We start from the raw sequence: 22876 nt of genomic DNA on the forward strand, positions 1-22876 counted from the left end.
TACTTGTCAAAGTCTCCGACCTCGTAGGGAATGGAACCGCGGGCTTCCAGGTAAGAGACACGCGAGACCGGCTACTTATACAAGGCCCTTCTCAATTCTTGATTGTCCAGGTGTTCCTGTTAGATCATAATATCTTGGAAACTTACTTGTAATTACTGGGTGGTGGTTGTAACACGTCGAGTGCTGTTCGCTGATCGCAGGGGAGGCAGCAGTCTGGGGTGTTCACAAGGGGGCTGGGAGCGTCCGAGCGCACTAATTCCTGACGGGGGAGAGCGACCGGCTGCTGCACGCGAGCCCAGCTGCGTCTTGGCGGTACAGGAAGGCTCGATCCCGTGGCAAGAAGGCAGCAAACTCGAGGAACTCTGCATGACCTTTAGATGCCACTGCATTCTCTGTCTGCCGTAAAAGGCGAGTTAAAGGTGGACCAGGGGCTCACAATCTGAAAGAGTGGGTTAGCAACCACAGTTCACCTTCTTGACTCCGGCAATGTTTTCACCCCGTATGACAGAATCCTCACTCTCATCTTTCCTATGGGACCTCTCTTGGTCAACACTTGTTCTCTTCCGACTCTGACGGTATACATTTCCGAGACCTGGGGAGACTTTCATTTTCGTGCCCTTCGTGGCCTTCCTGTTTCTCTTGCCGATACCTTCATTTTTCGAAATGTCGGGCCTCTTTTCCATGGTGTTCGATGAGGCCCGGTGCAGGTCATTTTCTAGTAGACGGCCTGCATATCTGTGAGAATGGAACCCTACCACGAGTAAAATCTTCTCATCATAATTTCAAGTGGCTGTTGCTACTGTGGTGCACCCCTTGTAAAGCAGACCCTCCGACGAGTATGTCCGTCTCCTTGGCAAAATGGTTAGCGTGCGGGCGTTTGGTCACAGGGGTCCCGGGTTCGATTCCTGGCATGATCGGGAACTTTAACTATCACTGGTTAATTTCCCTGGCACGAGGTCTGGGTGTATGTGTCTTCTTCATCATCATTTCATCTTCATCACGACGCACAGGTCGCCTCGGGGCGTCAAATCAAAAGAACTACACATGCCGAGCGGAACTGTCCGCGGACACTCCCGGCACTAAAATCCATACGCCGTTTTATTTCATTTCCAGCGAGGATGGGAAATGTAAACTTTTGCCCTCGTCCTGAGGTGGTATAGCTCTTTTTAGGTAGGCTACACCTCAATGGAGGTGAATTGCATGTAGGTACCCTTTTAACAACATACAGCATATCTGCCCTCCAGCCATTGCTAAATTCCTGGCAGTATCGGGAATGGAATACGAGTCTGCGAGCTTTGTAGCTACAAGTGCTAACCATTACATTACCGAGGTGGACACTCTAATGTTGAACATGGCACAAACACCGAGTCCTCGAGCCAGGGATATGCACCAATGAAGTCAAAAGAATCAAACAGGCCGGAGTCGAATCAGGGACCACTAGAACGAAAGACCAACGGAGGGACACATTTTATTGTAGGTGTTCTTGATCCGTTAGTATGTTTATTATTATTATTATTATTATTATTATTATTATTATTATTATTATTATTATTATTATTATTATTATTATTATTATTATTATTATTATTATTATTATTATTATTATTATTATTATTATTATTATTATTATTATTGTTACCGTGTTTTTTGTGGTAGTTATGCATGAAAGAAGGTGCTGGGTGGTGAATAGGTCTCAAGCTACTAAAGTGAAATTAATTTTAAAATTTAACAAGGTTATATTTTCTTTTCAAAATTAGGTAACAACAAATAGAACAGGTACTTAGTAGTCGAAGCACGATTGAAAAATACATTTACATAGGTACCCCATTTGGGGCTTCAAAAGTCAGAAACATAATTCTTGAGCAATGAGCCCAACCTTACAATGAACACCATACAACAAAGGGGCCGAAAACCCCCAAACATGCCAGAAACATTTGCTTCCAATTACACCCAAAAGCCTCCTTGAGGCAGAAACACAATTTTCAAGAAAGGGCAACTTCCCCCTAAAATACAAGCCTATCATAGGCCACTCCGAACTCCACCTTTAAGCTGTCCTCCAAGGACATATACACAGGGGTAAAATACCCAACATACTGAGGTCTGTTAAATGACAAGAAGGTTAATGCGTGACCTCTAAAATACAATTTGAGAGGAGGCGAACTTGCACTCCCAATACACTTTGCTTAAGACCTACTTGGCCCTAGGCCGTTAATACAAGGGCTAATCCCATACTAAAGAGGTGACTTAAAAAGAGAACAATTGTTTTACGTTAACGAATAATAGGTTGAGAAAACTAAGTTCACCTCACAACAATATGAGTGGGAGCTCGAGAGGGTTAGCACTCTCTATCCCAGTATGAAGCTTTAAAAGAGAATATATGAAAAGAGTAGTTACATTTTAGGAAAAGGTTACATGGTTGAACGCTTAGACCCGCCCCGAAAGTTAAACTGCTGAGCTAGCAAAGAAAGAAGTTATAAATCGGCCATTACCTTGTTGTTGACCGCTGCCGAAGAAAGAGGCGCTTCCCGCCCCCTGCTATGTACTTTACACACAGAAAGATGGATCAGAAGTGGCGCAGAGACCCAAAAATCAGCAGTTTATATCCTCTCGCGGAAGGTTCTAGGCGTTAGGGGAATGAAAACACCCGCCCACAATAATTTTATTGGCTAGGGTACAGAAACATATCCAAGTTGGGGGAAAATACATCGGATTGGTCGGAAATTACTAAAAGAAATTCGGGATTGGATAAACCTAAAACAAGGGGAAAAAGAGGGGTATACAGCCAACTTAAACAATAACAGAAGGAAATTTAACAAGAAACAAACATTTGAAATAAAAATTTATCCAACAAAATAGTTCTTTGACTCCGCACTAGGGTGCACTATTGTTGATCTTCAGTAGTGTCCTCTAGGAGAGAAAGTTTACACTTCTTACTTCAAGCGAAACAAAAACACATCAAAAATGACACAGTTCAAAAACTCAAAATTTTCCACGTGGTGACATCTTCTGAGAAGGTAAAGAATTAACAGCGTAGATAAAGTTCAGACTTCCTCCAGCAGAGGAGTTTCACCTGGCGCAATTTTTAAATTAGCGGCGTGGAGGTGTACCGCCCGGTACAGACCTCCCCCCCCAAAAGTTCCTCCAGGGGTGACACATAAAATAGTTTGAAAACAAGGTCCAAGTTTGATGTGAATATGAAGATTGATTGCAGAAGCATTTATAAGATTTCTTAATTTGGTTTGATTCAGTTTCAAAATTTTGTTGTTGCAGGTGAAGTAAAGTCTTTATATTTGCAGAAGTTGAATTTCTGAAGATAACCTTTTAATACTTAAAAGTGATGAAAAATTTTGCATAGTCCACCAAATATTGCAGTTAAAATCCCAAGTGTAGTCATTACTTATAGTAACTGTTCATGTCGTTGATGGTGATGAAGTGGGATGGCCAGACCGGCCGTTGCGGCTTGCGTCCAAAGGAGGCCGCTCGGACCCCTCAAGTACCCTGAGATACCGCTCGCCCGCACTATGAGGGGAGCAGAGGTGTTGAAGCACGCCGCGCCCGCGGTGAACATATACAGGCTGCGGGCAAGTAGCAAGTCGTGCGCCGCACATCAGCCTTGGCCGGGAGGAGAGCTCCGGCTCGCCGTGCACACGTCGTCCTCGCTGGGGCCGAGGGGGCCCGTCCTCTGCTCCAGTTGCTGCACGGCGCCGCGCGGCTGCGGGGGCACTGAAACATTAAAGTTTGGCGGCAGAATTGTGTTGGACCATCATCTTTTTTTTAAAGGGCACAGGCTTGGTGAGGAGGTTGAGGGGTCAGCGGCGTGCAGATATCCATGGCATTTACTCAAATCAAGTCACAGTGTGTATTGAAGCAGGAGACGGGAGCGTGGTAATGGCCGAGGCAAGGACAGAATGGCAGTTTAACGGATCGGGGAAGGTTTTACAAGAGGCTTACATATAAGACAAAATATCATAGAAGGGGCAGAAAGCCTTAAAAGTTGAACTCAAAAAAATATATAACCTTCATATTCCTTTCAAATTATATGAAGCAAGTTGACACAAAATTTACACTGGTTTCACCTGTGACAGGTGAACCCTAAATATCCTCTCGGTGGCTGGATTGCTTACTAACAACGTAACTGGCGTAAGAAAATCGAGAATGATGCATGGCCCATGAAATCTGGGGGCAAGCTTGCCCGCGGGAACAAAATTCTTGACCATTACCTGGTCACCTACATTCAAAGTGGTGGGTCTCCGTCCACGATCATACCTTTCCCTGACCTTTTCGTGAGACACATTAAGATTGGCTTTAGCCTTCTTCCAAAGATCTTTAATATTATCCGGATCTATTGTCTCGGGTAGAATGTCACTCAGAGACCAGAGGTTAGAGAGCGGCGAGTTGGGAACAAACTTGAACATCAAAGAAGCTGGAGTGAATTTATGTGATTCATGAACCGCTGAATTCAAAGCAAAAGCTAACCAATGCAGGGACGTGTCCCACCTGGAATGATCATCATGATGATAGGCAATCAGTGCGGACCTGAGATTACGATTAACCCGTTCAGCCAGAGATGGTTGAGGGTAATAAGCAGAAGTAGTTACATGAGAGATGGATAAGTCAAAACAGAATTTACGAAATAAATTAGATGTAAAAGCCTTAGCATTATCAGATACAATATATTGGCACGGACCAAAAGAAGCAAAAATAGAATTTAGGCAAGTAATGGTGGACTGAGCGGTAGCCAGCTTAGTCGGAAATAACCAGGAAAATCTGGTAAAACCATCTACACATACAAAGATGAATTTGTTGGCATTTCCCTTCGACTGGGGGAAGGGTCCTACATAATCAATATACAGGCGTTCCATGGGGCGCGATGCTTGATGCGAAGACAAGAGGCCTACCTTGGTGGACATGGTTGGTTTACTAATCAAACAGGATTTACAAGCCTTTACTAGTTCACGGATTTCACCGTCCATACCTTTCCAGATGAACATTTCACGAATCTTTTCACGAGTTTTAAAGATACCAAGATGCCCTCCTAATGGGGTCTCATGATAATACTTGAAGATCATAGGTACAAGAACCGCTGGAACAACAACCTTCATCATCTTATCATGCCTCGAAGGGCAACATAGAACACCATTCCTCAGAACATAAGGGACGACATGTTCCCCAGAAGAAAGGGTTTCCATTATCGGAGCCAGCGTCGGATCTTCACGTTGGTATTTCTCAATATCCCTAAAAAACATGGGAGCATCTGTTAAGGTGGCATTAACACCAGATAGTATGGACTCTGGAGGTGATGAACTGTCGACCGGTTCCTGGGTCTCGACGTCGTTAGAAAACATACGGCTGAGTCCATCAGCAACAACATTTTCGGTACCTCTGATATGCCTGACATCAAATTGGAAGGCAGAAATACGGATGGCCCAACGGGCTATACGACCAGTACGACGCGGCCTACCTAAGACCCAGCTTAAGGCTTGATTATCTGTTTCCAGGTCGAATTTGACATGTTCCAGATAGAGACGGAACTTCTCTAAGGCGAATAAGGCTGCCAAACCTTCGAGCTCATAGATGGAATACTTGGCTTCTTGAGCCGACAATGTCCTAGACGCATAGGCGATGGGGCGCCTCCCTAGTTCAGTCTCTTGAAGAAGGACTGCAGCTACCGCTGACGACGACGCGTCGGTTTGGACGATGAATTTCTTCGAGAAATCAGGCATAGCAAGTACCGGGGCATTACAAAGTGCTAATTTAAGGTCTTCAAAAGCGGCTTGTTGAGAAGGTCCCCACTCAAATTTGATGCCTTTTCTACGAAGAAGATTTAAGGGTGCCGCTCTATTAGCGAAGTTAGGAATAAACTTCCTGAAGAAATTCACCATACCAATGAACCTGGCGATGCCTTTAATGTCCTTGGGAGGTTTAAAATCACGGATGGCCTGTGTTCTAGAATGATCGACAGCTACACCATCAGGTGACACAATATGCCCTAGGAAAGACATAGAGGGCTTAGCGAAGGCAACCTTGGACAACTTAACAGTTAACCCAGCCTTACGAAGGCGATCGAGAACTTCTCGCAGATGATCTAGATGCTCTTCAAAAGTCTCTGAAAATACGACGACATCATCCAAGTAGTGATATAAGTACTCAAATTTGATGTCGGAGAAGACCCTATCTAATAGCCTAGTGAGTACAGCTGCTCCCGTGGGGAGCCCGAAAGGCACGCGGTTGTATTCATATAAATTCCAGTCCGTGGCAAACGCTGTAAGATGTTTAGACTCTTCGGCAAGGGGAATTTGATTATAGGCCTGATTCAAGTCCAAGATAGTAAAGAACTTGGCCTTACGAAACCATGAAAAACAAGAATGAAGGTCAGGAAGGGGCACAGATTGCAACACCACCTTCCGATTGAGAGCCCTATTATCAATGACAGGCCTGAAGCCTCCTTGGGGTTTCGGGACTAAAAAAATAGGCGAAGAATACGCTGACTTAGAGGGCCTAATAATACCATCCTTCAACATCTGATCGATAATTTCTTTCAGAGCCTTCATTTTAGGTGGAGATAGCCTATACGGTGGAAAACGAACAGGAATCGAATCCGTGACCTCAATTTTGTATTCGATCAGGTCAGTAACACCAAGAGTATCAGAGAACACCTCGGGAAATGACTGACACAATTTGCGAATACTATCAGCCTGCTCCTCAGGTAGATGTCTAAGGTCTAACAACATCTCATCCTGGGTAGGCGAAATAGAAGAACATGATGCAGATTTACACTTTAATAGAGGAATGCTACAATTAGAGGCAAATTTGAAAGTGCAAGACCTACTCTGAAGATCGAGCACAAGACCAGTGTGAGAAATAAAGTCCGCTCCCAATATAATGGGGCAAGACAAGAGCTTGGCCACAAACAATTTAACTCTCCAAGTGAATTTAAAAATACGAATTTTGACCAATAAGGAACCTAGAATTTCTAATGGGGATGAATTAGCCGAAACATATTGCACAGGAGATGAGACATAGTCAGGTAGTTTACAAACAGATTTCAATTTAGAATACCATTCAGCCGAAATAATCGAACAAACACTGCCTGAGTCTAAGAGAGCTGTAATAGGCTCGTTATTTAACTCAATCTTAAGAAAAGGAACCGGTGCGGGGGAATCCGCCGCAATCCTAAGACACTCTTTGGGACCTTCAAAAGATAAATTTGAAAATTGCTCGTTCTCTAAATTTACAACCTGTTTACCAGGGGCTGAGTCTCGGGAAGATGGATTAGTTGACTCAGCCGAAGCCACTAGTCACTTTTTATTATTGGCATAGGTAGAATTTACACCAGAAGTTGAGCAGGAGGGGGTGCTATTCGAGTTTGGGCAATTCTTGGCGATATGTGAGAAAGCCCCACATTTAAAACAGCCTTGTGCTGAACCAGCTCCATTATTTGCCCTACTAGTTTTGACCAATGGACATTTATTGCGAAGATGGTCAGGCGACCCGCAAGCATAACATTTACGGGGTGTGACTGGTCGGCGAGGTGGAGGCCGAGTGTTACTAAAGGAAGGCGGGGGTTCTTTCGCTACACGCAAAGAATCGGCGTATCTAACTCCTTCCGCTGAGACGGCCAACGCTTCAAGTTCAGAGAAAGTTTGCGGGCACGCCGCGAAACACAAGTATGACCTATAAGATGGTGAAATGCCTTCCACAATAGCCTGTACAATCTGATCTTCAGGAAAATGAAGGGCAAACACCCTAGTATAAAACTTAATATCTTGGATGAAGTCTGCCAAGTTTTCATCCAAGCGCTGTACACGATAATAGTACTTCTGAATAAGGGAGGACCTGGCCCTAGCCGGGATGAAGTTAGCTAGCAAATGGGCATGGAAATCCTCAATAGATGATTGCTCGGCAATGGCTCTTACGATTTTATCAGAGAGAATACCAATAGCATACGGATAGATAATTTGCAAAATTTGACATGGAGAAAGAGAAAACACAAGGGCATGATCCTGAAATTCAACCAGAAATCTTAAAAATGAAATTACTTCACTGGTGGTATTAACCGAAAACTTAGAGATACCTCTGAGCAACATTGCCAATGGATGAGGCAAGCTGCTAAACCCGGGTGACATAGTAGGTAAAGGTTTCAATGGCAAGGAAGTTAATTCAGAACGGATGTTACTCAACGATGCACGGCGTTCAGGCTCGTTGTCCAATGGGGCAGAGATAGTTTGGGCAGCAATGGTTTTCCTATTTACTTCTCCCTTAGGAGGTGCTTCCTCGCTACCTACATTCACTATGGTGGGTTGATCAGATTTGGGAGGAACTTCCCCAGTTAACAATTGAGTGACCTTGCTAGATAATTCAGACATATTTTCAAGCAGCGTACTAGCTTCCTTCTTCTGAACGTCATTCAACTTTAGAGACAACAGATCGTTAACTCTATTTGAAAAGTGATATAGCCTAGCTTGCACACGCTTAATTTGATTGGGAGAAGGATCATTTTCATCAAAAAAACTAACTACAGAAGCTAGCCCAGTAATATTCTACGTGATCGTGGAAAGAGAGTCGTCAATTTCTTTCTCTCCCAAATTGGGGATGGAAATGGGCAAATCTAGGGACTCTCTAAGCTTGTTAGTGTCTACTGCAACTGTGCCTCCAGATTGCACATTTCTGATAGTTAATTCATAGATCAACTCCTCTTTGCGCAAATAATTAAGATGGAGAACATCGCGAGGGCCTGGCATGATGACAGAACAATTTTGAAAAAGTCAAAAAATTCCAGCAACTGAGAAAATGGTTAGAGTTCGGATCAAAACAATGTGTAGCCGTCAAAAGGGGCTAAATTGAGACCCATTCAACCACGCTCTGCTACCACTTGTTACCGTGTTTTTTGTGGTAGTTATGCATGAAAGAAGGTGCTGGGTGGTGAATAGGTCTCAAGCTACTAAAGTGAAATTAATTTTAAAATTTAACAAGGTTATATTTTCTTTTCAAAATTAGGTAACAACAAATAGAACAGGTACTTAGTAGCCGAAACACGATTGAAAAATACATTTACATAGGTACCCCATTTGGGGCTTCAAAAGTCAGAAACATAATTCTTGAGCAATGAGCCCAACCTTACAATGAACACCATACAACAAAGGGGCCGAAAACCCCCAAACATGCCAGAAACATTTGCTTCCAATTACACCCAAAAGCCTCCTTGAGGCAGAAACACAATTTTCAAGAAAGGGCAACTTCCCCCTAAAATACAAGCCTATCATAGGCCACTCCGAACTCCACCTTTAAGCTGTCCTCCAAGGACATATACACAGGGGTAAAATACCCAACATACTGAGGTCTGTTAAATGACAAGAAGGTTAATGCATGACCTCTAAAATACAATTTGAGAGGAGGCGAACTTGCACTCCCAATACACTTTGCTTAAGACCTACTTGGCCCTAGGCCGTTAATACAAGGGCTAATCCCATACTAAAGAGGTGACTTAAAAAGAGAACAATTGTTTTACGTTAACGAAGAATAGGTTGAGAAAACTAAGTTCATCTCACAACAATATGAGTGGGAGCTCGAGAGGGTTAGCACTCTCTATCCCAGTATGAAGCTTTAAAAGAGAATATATGAAAAGAGTAGTTACATTTTAGGAAAAGGTTACATGGTTGAACGCTTAGAACCCGCCCCGAAAGTTAAACTGCTGAGCTAGCAAAGAAAGAAGTTATAAATCGGCCATTACCTTGTTGTTGACCGCTGCCGAAGAAAGAGGCGCTTCCCGCCCCCTGCTATGTACTTTACACACAGAAAGATGGATCAGAAGTGGCGCAGAGACCCAAAAATCAGCAGTTTATATCCTCTCGCGGAAGGTTCTAGGCGTTAGGGGAATGAAAACACCCGCCCACAATAATTTTATTGGCTAGGGTACAGAAACATATCCAAGTTGGGGGAAAATACATCGGATTGGTCGGAAATTACTAAAAGAAATTCGGGATTGGATAAACCTAAAACAAGGGGAAAAAGAGGGGTATACAGCCAACTTAAACAATAACAGAAGGAAATTTAACAAGAAACAAACATTTGAAATAAAAATTTATCCAACAAAATAGTTCTTTGACTCCGCACTAGGGTGCACTATTGTTGATCTTCAGTAGTGTCCTCTAGGAGAGAAAGTTTACACTTCTTACTTCAAGCGAAACAAAAACACATCAAAAATGACACAGTTCAAAAACTCAAAATTTTCCACGTGGTGACATCTTCTGAGAAGGTAAAGAATTAACAGCGTAGATAAAGTTCAGACTTCCTCCAGCAGAGGAGTTTCACCTGGCGCAATTTTTAAATTAGCGGCGTGGAGGTGTACCGCCCGGTACAATTATTATTATTATTATTATTATTATTATTATTATTATTATTATTATTATTATTATTATTATTATTATTATTGAGAGCACTGTCATAAGCTATTATTTTTGGTGGGAGTCCCACGCCCACCCCCTCAGAATTTTGTGGGGATTAGTTACGGATGACAAAATTATGTCATTCCCTCCTACAATCGTATGTGGATTAATAAACACTTATCGTTGAGAAGTCGGCAGTAAATCCTTGTCGTTAGCCACTTGAGACTGTCCCCGCTCTCAGATGATCACGTGTGCTGGAACAACATCCCCTGTGCCACATATGCTGCTACTCACGAGGGGAGGCTGTGAACAGTGGGGTGAGTGTGTCAGAGTGGAACATCTCGCACGAGACTGAGTCCAGTCCGTGAATTGACCCGCACCAGCCACGTCACGTGGAGATGAGCCAATAAAGCGTGAGGTACCCAACCTGTTAAGGTATTGATCATATTCTGTGGTTATCTAACAAAAGCCTGTATACAGTACCAAACGGAATATGGTAAACACCCTCTGGGGTCGGTATTAATAACTAGGATTTAGAATTGTACAACTGTAATATTAGCTACATTAATAGATGGAAGATGGACATACCGTCATTGCAAATGTGAAAAATGCCATTAAAATATTTCTGCTTAAAAATGTTTTAGGACCTAAGTTTCAATAACCCGCCTGTGTGGTGTAGTGGTTAGTGTGATAACCTGCCAGTCCGGCGGCCCGGGTTCGATTCCAGGCTCTGCCACGAAATTAGAAAAGTGGTACGAGGGCTGAAACGGTGTCCACTCAGCTTCTGGAGATCAACGGAGCAGAGGAGTTCGATTCCCGCCTCAATTATCCCAGAAGTGGTTTTCCGTGGTTTCCCACTTCTCCTCCAGACAAATGCCGGGATGGTACCTAAGTTAAGGCCACGGCCGCTTCCTCCCCTCTTCCTAGCCTTTCCCTTCCAATCATCCCATCCCCCCACAGGGCTCCTGTTCAGCATAGTAGGTAAGGCCGTCTGGGCGAGGTACTAGTCTTCCTTCCCAGTTGTACGCTCCTGACCCTATGTCTCACGCTCCAGGACACTGCCCTTGAGGCGGAAGAGGTGGGATCCCTCGCTGAGTCGGAGGGAGAAACGGCAAACGGATTAAGAAAGAAAGAAGAAGTTTCATTAACCCTCACCAACTCCCGGTGTTACTTATGATAACGACTGGTCAGATCACTTAATACTACAAAAGAAAGAATTTTGTCCAGTGAACGGAACTTTGGTTTCATCATGTTCTTCGCCCCAACATGTACGATGATACTCAAAGAATTCCCGTTCTTAATGAGATGTGTGCTGCGGGTCAGTATTTCTCCAATACATAGCGATTACATACGGCTTTCGCAGGCGCAACAACGATACGCAGTTATACATAAAATTTCTTCCAACTGTACAAGACTTCACATTTTTAAAAAAGGATCAATGAGATCAGGGGATTTTCAAGGAGCAATTAGTCACAGCTGACCAGCGAAGAGGTAGAAATCCCAGTTAGGACGGTGTCCGGACCAATATTGCCACTTTTAGGGTAATTATTCTAATGTAGGGAAAGTTTGTAGTGCATAGGGTAATTATAGAGTGAGGATATTTCTAGGGTAAATTTGTGGTAATAATATAAAAATGGAAGCTTTGAAAATAGGAAAACAAATTGCTTAGGTGTTAAAGTATTATTTTACTACTAATATAAAATTAAAATATGCTTGTCTTATTTACAGTTCGGCTGTAATAGCAGCCCATTCTTCAGTGTTCATTTCGGCTCCATGGCAAAATGGTTACCGTGCTGGCCTTTGTTCAGACGGGTCTCGAGTTCGATTCCCGGCAGCGTCTTGAATTTTAACCATCATTGGTTAATTTCGCTGGCACGGGGGCTGGGTGTATGTGTCGTCTTCATCATCATTTCATCCTCATCACGACGCGCAAGTCGCCTACGGGAGTAAAATCCAAAGACCTGCACTTGGCGAGCCGAACTTGTCCTCAGACACTCCCGGCACTAAAAGCCATACGCCATTTCATTTCCTTTGATTGTTCAAATTAAATACAGTCCTGAACATCATGTTTGAAACGAATAACCGCATTTACCACTCTCTTCATTTTTTCACTGTTTTTTATTTTTACAATTTGCTTTACGTCGTAGCGACAAGAGATACCGTAGGTCTCATGGCGGCGACGGGATAGGAAAGAACTAGGAGTGGGAAGGAAGCGGCCGTGGCCTTGATTAAGGTACAGCCCCAGCGGTCGTTAAGATAGACAAAGCAATGAAATATTTTTAATCTTAAATTTGAAAAGTATTGAATACCAGCGATAATTAACTTCTAGTATTTATGAAGAGGGAAATATAAAGTATTAAGTATAATGGATAGTCTTATCCAAATAACAAGATAAAATTTCACGCATGTACCACTTGGTTTACCCACGTTAATTACACAGACACAAGAAATGTTTCAATACGCGAATGTCCGACTCGTTGGCTGAACGGTCAGCGTACTGGCCTTCGGCTCAGAGGGTCCCGGGTTCGATTCCCGGCCGGGTCGGGGATTTTAACCTTAATTGGTTAATTCCAATGGCACGGGGGCTGGGTGTATGTGTTGTCTTCATCATCATTTCATCCTCATAACGATGCGCAGGTCACCTGCGGGTGTCAAATAGAAAGACCTGCACCTGGCGAGCCGAACCCTTCCTGGAATATCCTGGCACTAAAAGCCATACGACATTTCATTTCAATACGCGAATCTGGGCAAAAGGTGTGAAGTAGTGGGAAGTTATCCTTTTCTTTTGTTCAGGTATCTATGGAAATTCGTGGTAAATGTTTGGTAATGTTAGGATGGCAACACAAATCCTCCCCATTTCATACCAGGGACATTCCGTAGGTACCTCGCATCTGAAGTTGTCGGCTCTCTCCTTCCATACTCCACCCTCAGATGTTTTTATGTTTGTTTATGTTTGCTTTCGCACAGGAAATCTGGTGATCGTCTTTCGGGATTGACACAAACGTCCAGTTCTCATGCCGGAAGAATAAATCAGACGCGATGTCATATTCCCGGCTCGGCTTGGAATCGAAGCCAGGACCAACTGAACCGAAGGCCTCAACGCTGCTCATTCAGCCACGGAGTCGGACAATTACACATACTGCTATAGACTCATAGTGTGTCCATCTCTTATTCAGTACAAGTAATTCTAATTATTACTTATTTATTTATTTATTTATTTATTTATTTATTTATTTATTTATTTATTTATTTATTTATTTATTTATTTATTTATTTATTTACCCTCCAGGGTTGGTGTTCCTCTCGTGTTCAGTGAGGGATCCCACCTCTACCGTCTCAAGGGCAGTGTCCTAGAGTGTGAGACATGTTTTCAGGATACAACTGGGAAGGAGGACCACTGCCTCGCCATGGTGGCCTCACCTGCTAGCTGAACAAGGACCTTTAGGGCGATGGAAAAATTGGGAGGGATGTACAAGGAAGAGAGAAGGAATCAGCCGAGGTTTTAAGTTAGATACCATCCTGGTATTTGCATGGAAAAGAAATGGAAACCACTCCGAGGATGACTGAGATGGGAATCGAAACCCCTTTTCTCAGTTGACCTCCCGAGGCCGAGTGAACCCTATTCCAGTTCTCTTACCACTTTTCGTGGCAGAGCAGAGAATCGAACCCGGCCCTCCGTGGGTGGAAGCTGATCACACTAACCATTGCACCACAGAGGCGGGATATAGCCCTAAATTGCTGTGCTACCCAGCGCACATAAATTAAATTTCACGGCTACTCTCCGTGCGGTGGAGATGACTCAACCACCCCAGCGTGCTACCATTTTTAAACAGATTAAAACGGATCAAGTCGTTGAGAGGCGTGAAGTGTGAAGCAGTGTCGCTATTGTGCCACGGACAACACGTGTCGCCAATTGGAAGATAATCTACAGATAATAAATGTTTTCGCAGCGCTTAGGGTGACCGAAGGTGGTGTTAGGTCCGACAATGAGATGGGAGGACATGGCCTGTTATCTGAGGAAGAGGGGACCTTGCCAGAGAAAACACTGACCCTACACCCAATATCACCCCCTGTCCTAAAGCACTAGTGCTTTAGTTTCTTTCACCATTGTTTGAGACCAAGGTTTTGAACCAATTGTTCGAGCTTTAAAATCGAAATTTGAGTGGGGTTATTGAGTGATCCAAATAGAAATTAATAACAATAATAAACGGAATATCTGTGTGCTATAGAGTGCCTCTGAATGACTGGGAAAGCTGGTCTAAGAGACGCTGAGAAATTTGAGAGAAAAGATAATGGGTCCAAAAATTGTAAATGGACAATCTAGGTTGAGGGGACATGAAGAACTGTATTCAGAAATTACTAGGAAAAGAAGACTGAAATTCTACAGACGTCTCTTCAGAATGGATGGAAAGAGATTGACAAAACACATCTTTCAGATACTTTATAGTAGATTCCAGGAGGTGAAGAAGGACTTCAACAAGGCTGAACTAAGGTGAGAGGACATCTCAAATCCAGCACAGTACCGGTTACAAATCAACTTCAAGGGCTTCTATGAAGAATAAAAGCATAACAGTGTTTGAACGATGGAAAGACGGCAGGCTGCCAAGGAAAGAATACAGCGATTCTGAGCTGCAAAAAAAATCTTCCGAAAGCGTGTAACAGTTGTTTATCGTGGTATTTATTGGCCTTAAACGGCTAACTTAGATCTATTTATTCAAGACTTGAAGGAAGAAATAAATAATTCATTTCCTTGATCTTCCTTCGACATCTTGTAATGATGGTTTGTTGTGCAGATTTCCTCTTTTCGTTTTACCAATTGAATAGTACAGGGAATTTTTATGAACGACTGATAGAAGTTCAACAAATTGCAAGACTTTTACAGGCAGTTAAAACATACATTTTCCGTCAATTCTCGAGGAGAATAATGTACCAGAGCAACTGAATTGTGGAACTTTGGCACGGCAGAATTATGGACGGAAAGGCTACTCCTACAGATGACATAAGAAAGGGCAGGGAAGGTTGATGTTTCGTTTTGGATCTCTCCTGATAAAGATTCTTACCCTAACTTGCCCAATTCCTTGAAACTGACAATGTTTGGGACAACATATCATTGCTGCTGTGCCAAAACCGTGAATGTGACAATGTTCTTCCTATCCATTATTTTCCTTAAGAACGGTCACGCCTCCCAGCCACATATCGGTATGAGTCCATCAGAACAATTTTTCTTGAGTTGATTTTTCTATGTGCGCGTCTAAAGGAAAAGAAACCTTACTGAACTTTACGGTAGTAATGTGTGTTTGCGTTGAATTATCCACTTCTAGAGTATGATTATATTTAAGGTTAATTTTCCTTTACAGACGCGCATAGGAAAATGAACGCAACGAAAATGTTGTGAAGGACTGCATATCAATATGCGCCTGGGAGGCGTGACCATTCTTAAGGAAATAATGGATAGGAAGAGCATTGTAAGATACGAGGTTTTGGCACAGAAGTGTCCATATGTGTTTGAAAATATATTTTCCAATATCAATTTTGTAAAATAGGATTTCAGATCCAGAATTATTAAAGAACACTTGAAGACTGCGTAATCATTGCTGGAACTTCGTGCATTCCAAACTCGCTTCGGTGGTACATATACTAAAACTGAAATGATACAGAGAAAATTAACATGACCGCCTCGCAAAGATGGCATGAAATATCGTGAAACGTCCCAAACTTTTTTAAACCAGCCATCAGCTACTTCAAAGAATCATACAACATCTCCAGTATAAGGCTTGTAGGACCTTTCATCGGAGCAAGAGTAACCAAATCAAAATTCTTAGTTGAGTTCTTCATAAGGTTGGGCATTCCCAAGGGTCTTGGCCATTAACGGCTCCGTTCGAATTGCTAGAATTCACCTATATAGTACTGCATACGAGAAGGAGTAAATCCAGAAAACTCATCATGTCTAAACATAGGCTACTGTATGTTCAATATTTAAATGTTAGAGGATACTTTATCAGATTTAGCCATCATATTATTCCAGGGAGTACAAATAAATAAATAAATAGATAAATAAATAAATAAATAAATAAATAAATAAATAAATAAATAAATAAATAAATAAATAAATAAATAAATTCAAAAAACTAGACATGCCACTTTTCTCGCTAATGAGGGAGGTTAGCTAGGTGAATTAGACCTATATATTTCAAGCGTGCATATGAATACTGAATTTAAAGTTTCTTTCTTAACCTGTTTACTCTCCAGGGTTCGTTTTTCCCTCGGACTCAACGAGCGATACCACCTCTACCGCCACAAGGGCAGTGTCTTGGAGCACTAGACTTTGATTCATGGAATACAACTGTCCAGAGGACCAGTACCTCGCCCTGGCGGCCGTACCTGCTAAGCTGAACAGAGGCCTTGTGGGGGGATGGGAAGATTGGAAGTAATAGACAATGAAGAGATAAGGAAGTAGCCGCGGTCTTAAGTTAGGTACCAACCCGGCATTTTCCTGGAGGAGAAGTGGAAAACCACGGAAAACCACTTCGAGGATGGCTGAGATGAGAATCAAACCCACCGCTACTCAGTTGACATCCCGTGGCTGAGTGGACACCGTTCCAGCCCTCATACCAATTTTCAAATTTCGTGGCTTCCGGGGAGTGGCAGCTAATCACACTAACCACTACACCACAGAGGCGAAGATTTAAAGTATAATTTACCTAGTTTACCTAAAATATGTATTGCAAGTAAACACTCTACCCTTGAAATTTTTAAAATACAGGAAAATACAGTGCTAATTGATACCAACATACACCGTACTTACATTTTTCTGTAATTGTTACACAGAGTAGCCAATCACCGTGAGCAAGGCAAGCAAACCAAACACAGCACCCAAACATTTGGGCCCTAGAGCAATATTACCTTCAATCTGGACACTAGGGAAAAATAACTGTTGGCCTATACCCCATAATGGTACAGTGGATATTTTTATAAATAAGATATTGACATGTTTATTTCACATTTCTGAATTTACGAGCTGCCATCCGACAAGACGTTAAAGTAAGAATATTTCTGTATTGATTTAGAAGACAGTAAATCAAGTTAAAAGAATTTATTAGCGGAGTTCGCTGGAGCTGCAGCCTTTCTTACTTTTTTACTTCTAACGTTGTCTAATTGCAGCCAAGACGCTTTCAAAAGCGCCACTAAAGCGAGATCTGACGCCTCCGGAAAAACTTTTCTTTCTAATGAAGCACCGCCCGCACGTTTCTTAATTTCTTCTCCGGTCCGCCTTCAATCACTTTGAGCGTTTCTTCTCTTTCGTCTTTTGTTACTGCCTTCACAAGAAAACGTTTTCTTTGTCGTAAGCAATTACTAAGATTTTGTCAGCGGAATTAACTTGTCCAATTAAATCCTCGTTGTAAGTGATGATCAAAAACACTAAGTTCTTCTTACAATAATGAATAATATTTGCCCCATTTTTAATGTTATTTAACACTGGAAATATGGCGAACTTGTACAGCTGTTGTATGTGAGGAAGGTAGAATCGAAACCAAGTGTGAGCATTTAAAAGGAGACAAAGATTAGTGTGCTCGACAAGAACACTCCGTGAACGAGGAACAAAAATTAACAGGGAAATTAGCAGGCAATGGTATGTTGATAAACGGGGTTAAAAGTCAGGTTGTGAGTTTCACAAATAGGAACAGTCCTCTCAGTTTTAATTACTGCGTTGATGGGGTGAAAGTTCCTTTTGGGGATCATTGTAAGTACCAAGGTGTTAATATAAGGAAAGATCTTCATCGGGGTAATCACATAAATGGGATTGTAAATAAAGTGTACAGATCTCTGCACATGGTTATGATGGTATTTAGGGGTTGTAGTAAGGATGTAAAGGAGAGGGCATATAAGTCTCTGGTAAGACCCCAACTAGAGTATGGTTCCAGTGTATGGGACCGTCACCAGGATTACCTGATTCAAGAACTGCAAAAAATCCAAAGAAAAGCAGCTCGATTTGTTCTGGGTGATTTCCGACAAAAGAGTAGCGTTAAAAAATGTTGCAAAGTTTGCGCTGGGAAGAACTGAGAGAAAGAAGAAGAGCTGCTCGACTAAGTGGTATGTTCCGAGCTGTCAGCGGAGAGATGGCATGGAATGACATTAGTAGACGAATAAGTTTGAGTGGCGTTTATAAAAGTAGGAAGGATCACAACATGCAGATAAAGTTGGAATTCAAGAGGACAAACTGGGGCAAATATTCATTTATAGGAAGGGGAGTTAGGGATTGGAATAACTTACCAAGGGAGATGTTCAATAAATTTCTTCATTTAGGAAAAGGCTAGGAAAACAACAGTTAGGGAATCTGCCACCTGGGAGACTGCCCTGAATGCAGATCAGTATTGATTGGTTGAGTATTGATGGACTTAACATTGGGAGAAAGATTCCATTTCTTAAACCAGTCACCATACGAATTGATAACAGTCTGTAATTCATCACAATCAACGGGCGTAGACACTTCTCTTCGGATTTTCAGGTCGTCAGTGTACAAGAGGAGAAAACACTGACTATTTTGGATGCAGGAAATTATGTCATCAATATAGAGAGCAAAGAGTAGGGGTCCCAGAATACTGCCCTGAGATACACCTGATAAGATACACCTGAACAAAGCATGATATGTGTAGTTACCATGATTTTACAGGAGACCAATTCAAAGATGTAAGCTTAAACGTCAAAATACGAGGGGGGATCAAATATAAACGAGACGTTATATTTTATTTAAATTCATTTAATAACCATACATCAATATTTTAATAACCTTACATCAATATTTTAGTGTGACTTTCCAATTTTAATAATATCTATTTTATATTATGATATATTAATATTAATTTATAATAGCTGATGATGTCCCTTACGGGACGAAACATGTACTAAATATAATAAATTATATATTGTACTGAACATTTTTTTTCTTTCGCTATTTGCTTTACGTCACACCGACACAGATATGTCTTACGGCGAGGATGGGATAGGAAAGGCTTAGGAATTGGAAGGAAGCGGCCGTGACCTTAATTAAGGTTCATCCCCAACGTTTGCCAGGTGCCAAAATGGGAAACCACAGAAAAACATCTTCAGGGCTGCCGACAATGGGATTCGAACCCACTATTCACTGAATGCAAACTCACAGCTGCACGCCCCTAACCACACGACCAGCTCGCTCTATTTTATAATTATTTAACCGTATCATTTTTCAACTATCGAATATCACCTTTATCGATCTCTTTTTGAGTGACGAGTAAAACACATCATCAAAAAGTGGCAAAAACTGACAAAACGTTTATTATATTACTGTTAACATAAAATCACTGAAAATATTTAAATATCTGCAATATAGTTAAAATTTCACTGTAAGCGTATAGGCCTAACATGCTAAATTCGTTCAACTACAGCGCAAAAAATTAACATAGGGTAAACTTGGCAAATATGGGCACTAAGGTAATATGGGCAGATTTAAGAAATTTTTCATATTTCACGCAATGGTAGCGAGTAGAAGCATGCGCTCTGCTAGGTTGGTGATCCTGAAGTGCCATGCCTGCTCAGTATGTTAAAGGTTGTCTTCTACTGTGCTAACAGAAGCTGAAAAGAACATGTTTTGAGGTAAGTAGACCAGTCTACTCTTCCAAAATCGAGCCGTTATAATAACTCAGATAAATTACTTAAGGCACTACACGCAAAATAAGTTTATTTTTCAAGAAATGTTACTAGGGGTAGCTTGCAAGGTTAGTGTAGGGTATGTTGTAGCGAGAGGATACGCGCTTTGGAGTTAGTTCTTTCCCATTAATGCCAACTTCTGAAATATGACACTAAGGCAAAAATGGGCAGTGACATTGTAGGTAATATGGGCATCATCAAATTACATTGTATTTACGTGACGGGCTCTGAGATAGACTTATTCTTTTTTATTTCTACGGCAATCTGTACATTTTCATGTTAATCGATTAATATAGCTATTTCGCAAAAAACTAAATAATTTTTATTTTCCAGATTATGATGCAAAATGGGAAGGAACGAACGGGTATCCACCAGAAATGGGATAAAGAGGATATGTCGCATGTTGTAATAACAGTAAGAAATGGCCATTGCAATCAGTTACAAGCATCTAGAACTTATAATGTACCTAGACAAACTTAAAATTCTTGATAAAAAGATGAAGGATTTGAATCTGCTAAACAAGCCGGCCAGAATATTTAATGCCGACTAGTCAGGACTCCAAATGAACACGAGGGGTGGCCATGTTTTATGTGAAAAAGGAAAAAATTAGTCCAGTTCCAAAACTGAAGATGACGACTAGTAACCGGGGAAGACGTAAGTGTTCTGCAAGAGAACTTACAAGTGAAGAAAATCTGGCTTCAGCGAAGAAAAGGGCTAGGCCTATCGCAGGAGCCAGTAGAGGAAGTTTAGCCGCAAAGTGTGATGCCATACGGAGCAACATAGTTTCCTGTATTTGTCCTGTTTATAAGGGGAATTATTATGATGAAAATGAAGGGCAGAAGTGGGCTAAGTGTTGTGCTTCATGTGCTAAGTGGTTCCATGAGGAGGGCGTAGAGATCGAAGGCGATTCTTTCTATTGTGATGACGGCAGTTAAAAAACTTTGTCAGTATTTATGACTCAGAGTGCTCTTATGTGACTGTTTCTGTTAGATTAATCCTTTTACTTTTCACATTACACACAGTTTTGGCCAGTTTTATGTTACTTACATTTTCTAATTCAATTCAAGTGATTCCAAGTTGATAACTTAATAATGGTATTAGTCCTACCTCCTTGGTAGCATTTGTTCATGATCAGTGTTTAATTACAATACATATTTACCCTTATTTCATATATGTATGTTCAATACAACCACCTTGTTATAATACAAAATGAATATAACCATGTCAGTGGCTCTAATTATGATTTAATAACTTGTGCCCATATTACCAGAAAATATGCCCATATTACCTTAAGAGTTTGGCAAATATGGGCAGTTGCAGAGTTTGCTGCGAAGCTGCACAGTACATTAACCACTATGGGATAGAGGCTAGTTCAAGCTTTATTCGAATGGAAATAGTTGCAAATTTTCAAGGATTTTTTACCAGGAAAATGGAAGTTGTTTTAGTTCTCCTTTTCTTCAGATATATCTTATGGTGCCCATATTTGCCAAGTTTACCCTAGTGTTTAGTCTGAGAGAAAAACAGAACGTACTGTAGAAGTGATTCAATTAATAGCCGGAAGAGTAATATTAATTTCACTGCAAGAGTAGGCTATAATATTTTAATTTATTTCTAATTCCTCAACTCAAAAAAATAGTTTTTAGACTTAAATGTTAATATTTTAGCCTGACGCTACAAAACACATAAATAAAGAGTATTAATTTAATATCTGCAATAATAATATTAATTTCACTGTGACAGTAAAACATCTTAAATTATTTCCAGTTCCTTAGCTCAGAAACGATAAATTAGTATTTTACTCGAGCCTCCCCGCCTCAGGACACAGCGCGCCGGCCTCTTACCACTGGGTTCCGTGGTTCAAATCGCGGTAACTCCAAGTGAGGTTTGTGCTGGACAAAGCGAAGGCGGAACAGGTTTTTCTCCGGGTACTCCGGTTTTCCCTGTCATATTTCACTCCAGCAGCACTCTCCAATATCTTTTCGTTTCATGTGTCAGTTATTAATCATTGCACCAGAAGAGTGCGACAGGCTTCGGCAGCCGGCAAAGTTCCTATCTAGATGGGGTCTTCATTCATTCTATTTCAGATCTGGGCGAATGGCTGGAAACAAGGTGAGAATTTTCATTTTTATTTAAGTTTTAGTCTCATGCAACACTGTTGTTGTTCTTGAGAGTCATTTTGCTCCTATCCATCTATTGGTTGCATTCCATAATCTCAACCCTCTGATGCTTCAGCATCAGTTTCTGCAGCTGAGTGCGAAATCTTTATTGCCCTATAGAATTCCACAGAATTTTTCATGAATAATAAATCCCTCTTTCCCAGTGGATATAAGTCCGACTCGTTGGCTGAACGGTCAGCGTACTGGCCTTCGGTTCAGAGGGTCCCGGGTTCGATTCCCGGCCGGGTCGGGGATTTTAACCTTAATTGGTTAATTCCAATGGCACGGGGGCTGGGTGTATGTGTTGTCTTCATCATCATTTCATTCTCATCACGACGCGCAGGTCGCCTACGGGCGTCAACTCAAAAGACCTGCACCTGGCGAGCCGAACATGTCTACGGACACTCCCGGCACTAAAAGCCATACGCCATTTCATTTCAGTGGATATAAGAGAGGGTGTATTTCATAAGGAAGGGGTAATTGTTCTGGACCTTCTGACCTTCTTCTGAAGTTCTTCCAAAGAGTATTCAAACTTCATAACACTAAGTGAATCGGCCGTGCGGTTAGAGTCACGCAACTGTGAGCTTGCATTCGAAACATAGTGTTCGGGCCCCACTGTCGGCAGCCCTGAAGATGTTTTTCCATGGCTTC

General features: G+C 41.7%; 1 protein-coding gene and 1 non-coding gene across 2 annotated transcripts in view; both read left to right on the top strand.

Annotated features, from left to right (window-relative positions):
• Positions 1-22876, top strand: part of dsf (dissatisfaction) — a 200075-nt gene that overhangs the window by 34012 nt on the left and 143187 nt on the right. The gene's annotated exons all lie outside the window — the stretch shown is intronic.
• Positions 15995-16105, top strand: LOC136879438 (U6 spliceosomal RNA). The gene has a single exon (XR_010860933.2). It is a non-coding gene; the product is annotated as a U6 spliceosomal RNA (small nuclear RNA).

Source organism: Anabrus simplex, chromosome 8 (assembly GCF_040414725.1).
Source record: "Anabrus simplex isolate iqAnaSimp1 chromosome 8, ASM4041472v1, whole genome shotgun sequence".
NCBI classification, from domain to species: Eukaryota; Metazoa; Arthropoda; class Insecta; order Orthoptera; family Tettigoniidae; genus Anabrus; species Anabrus simplex.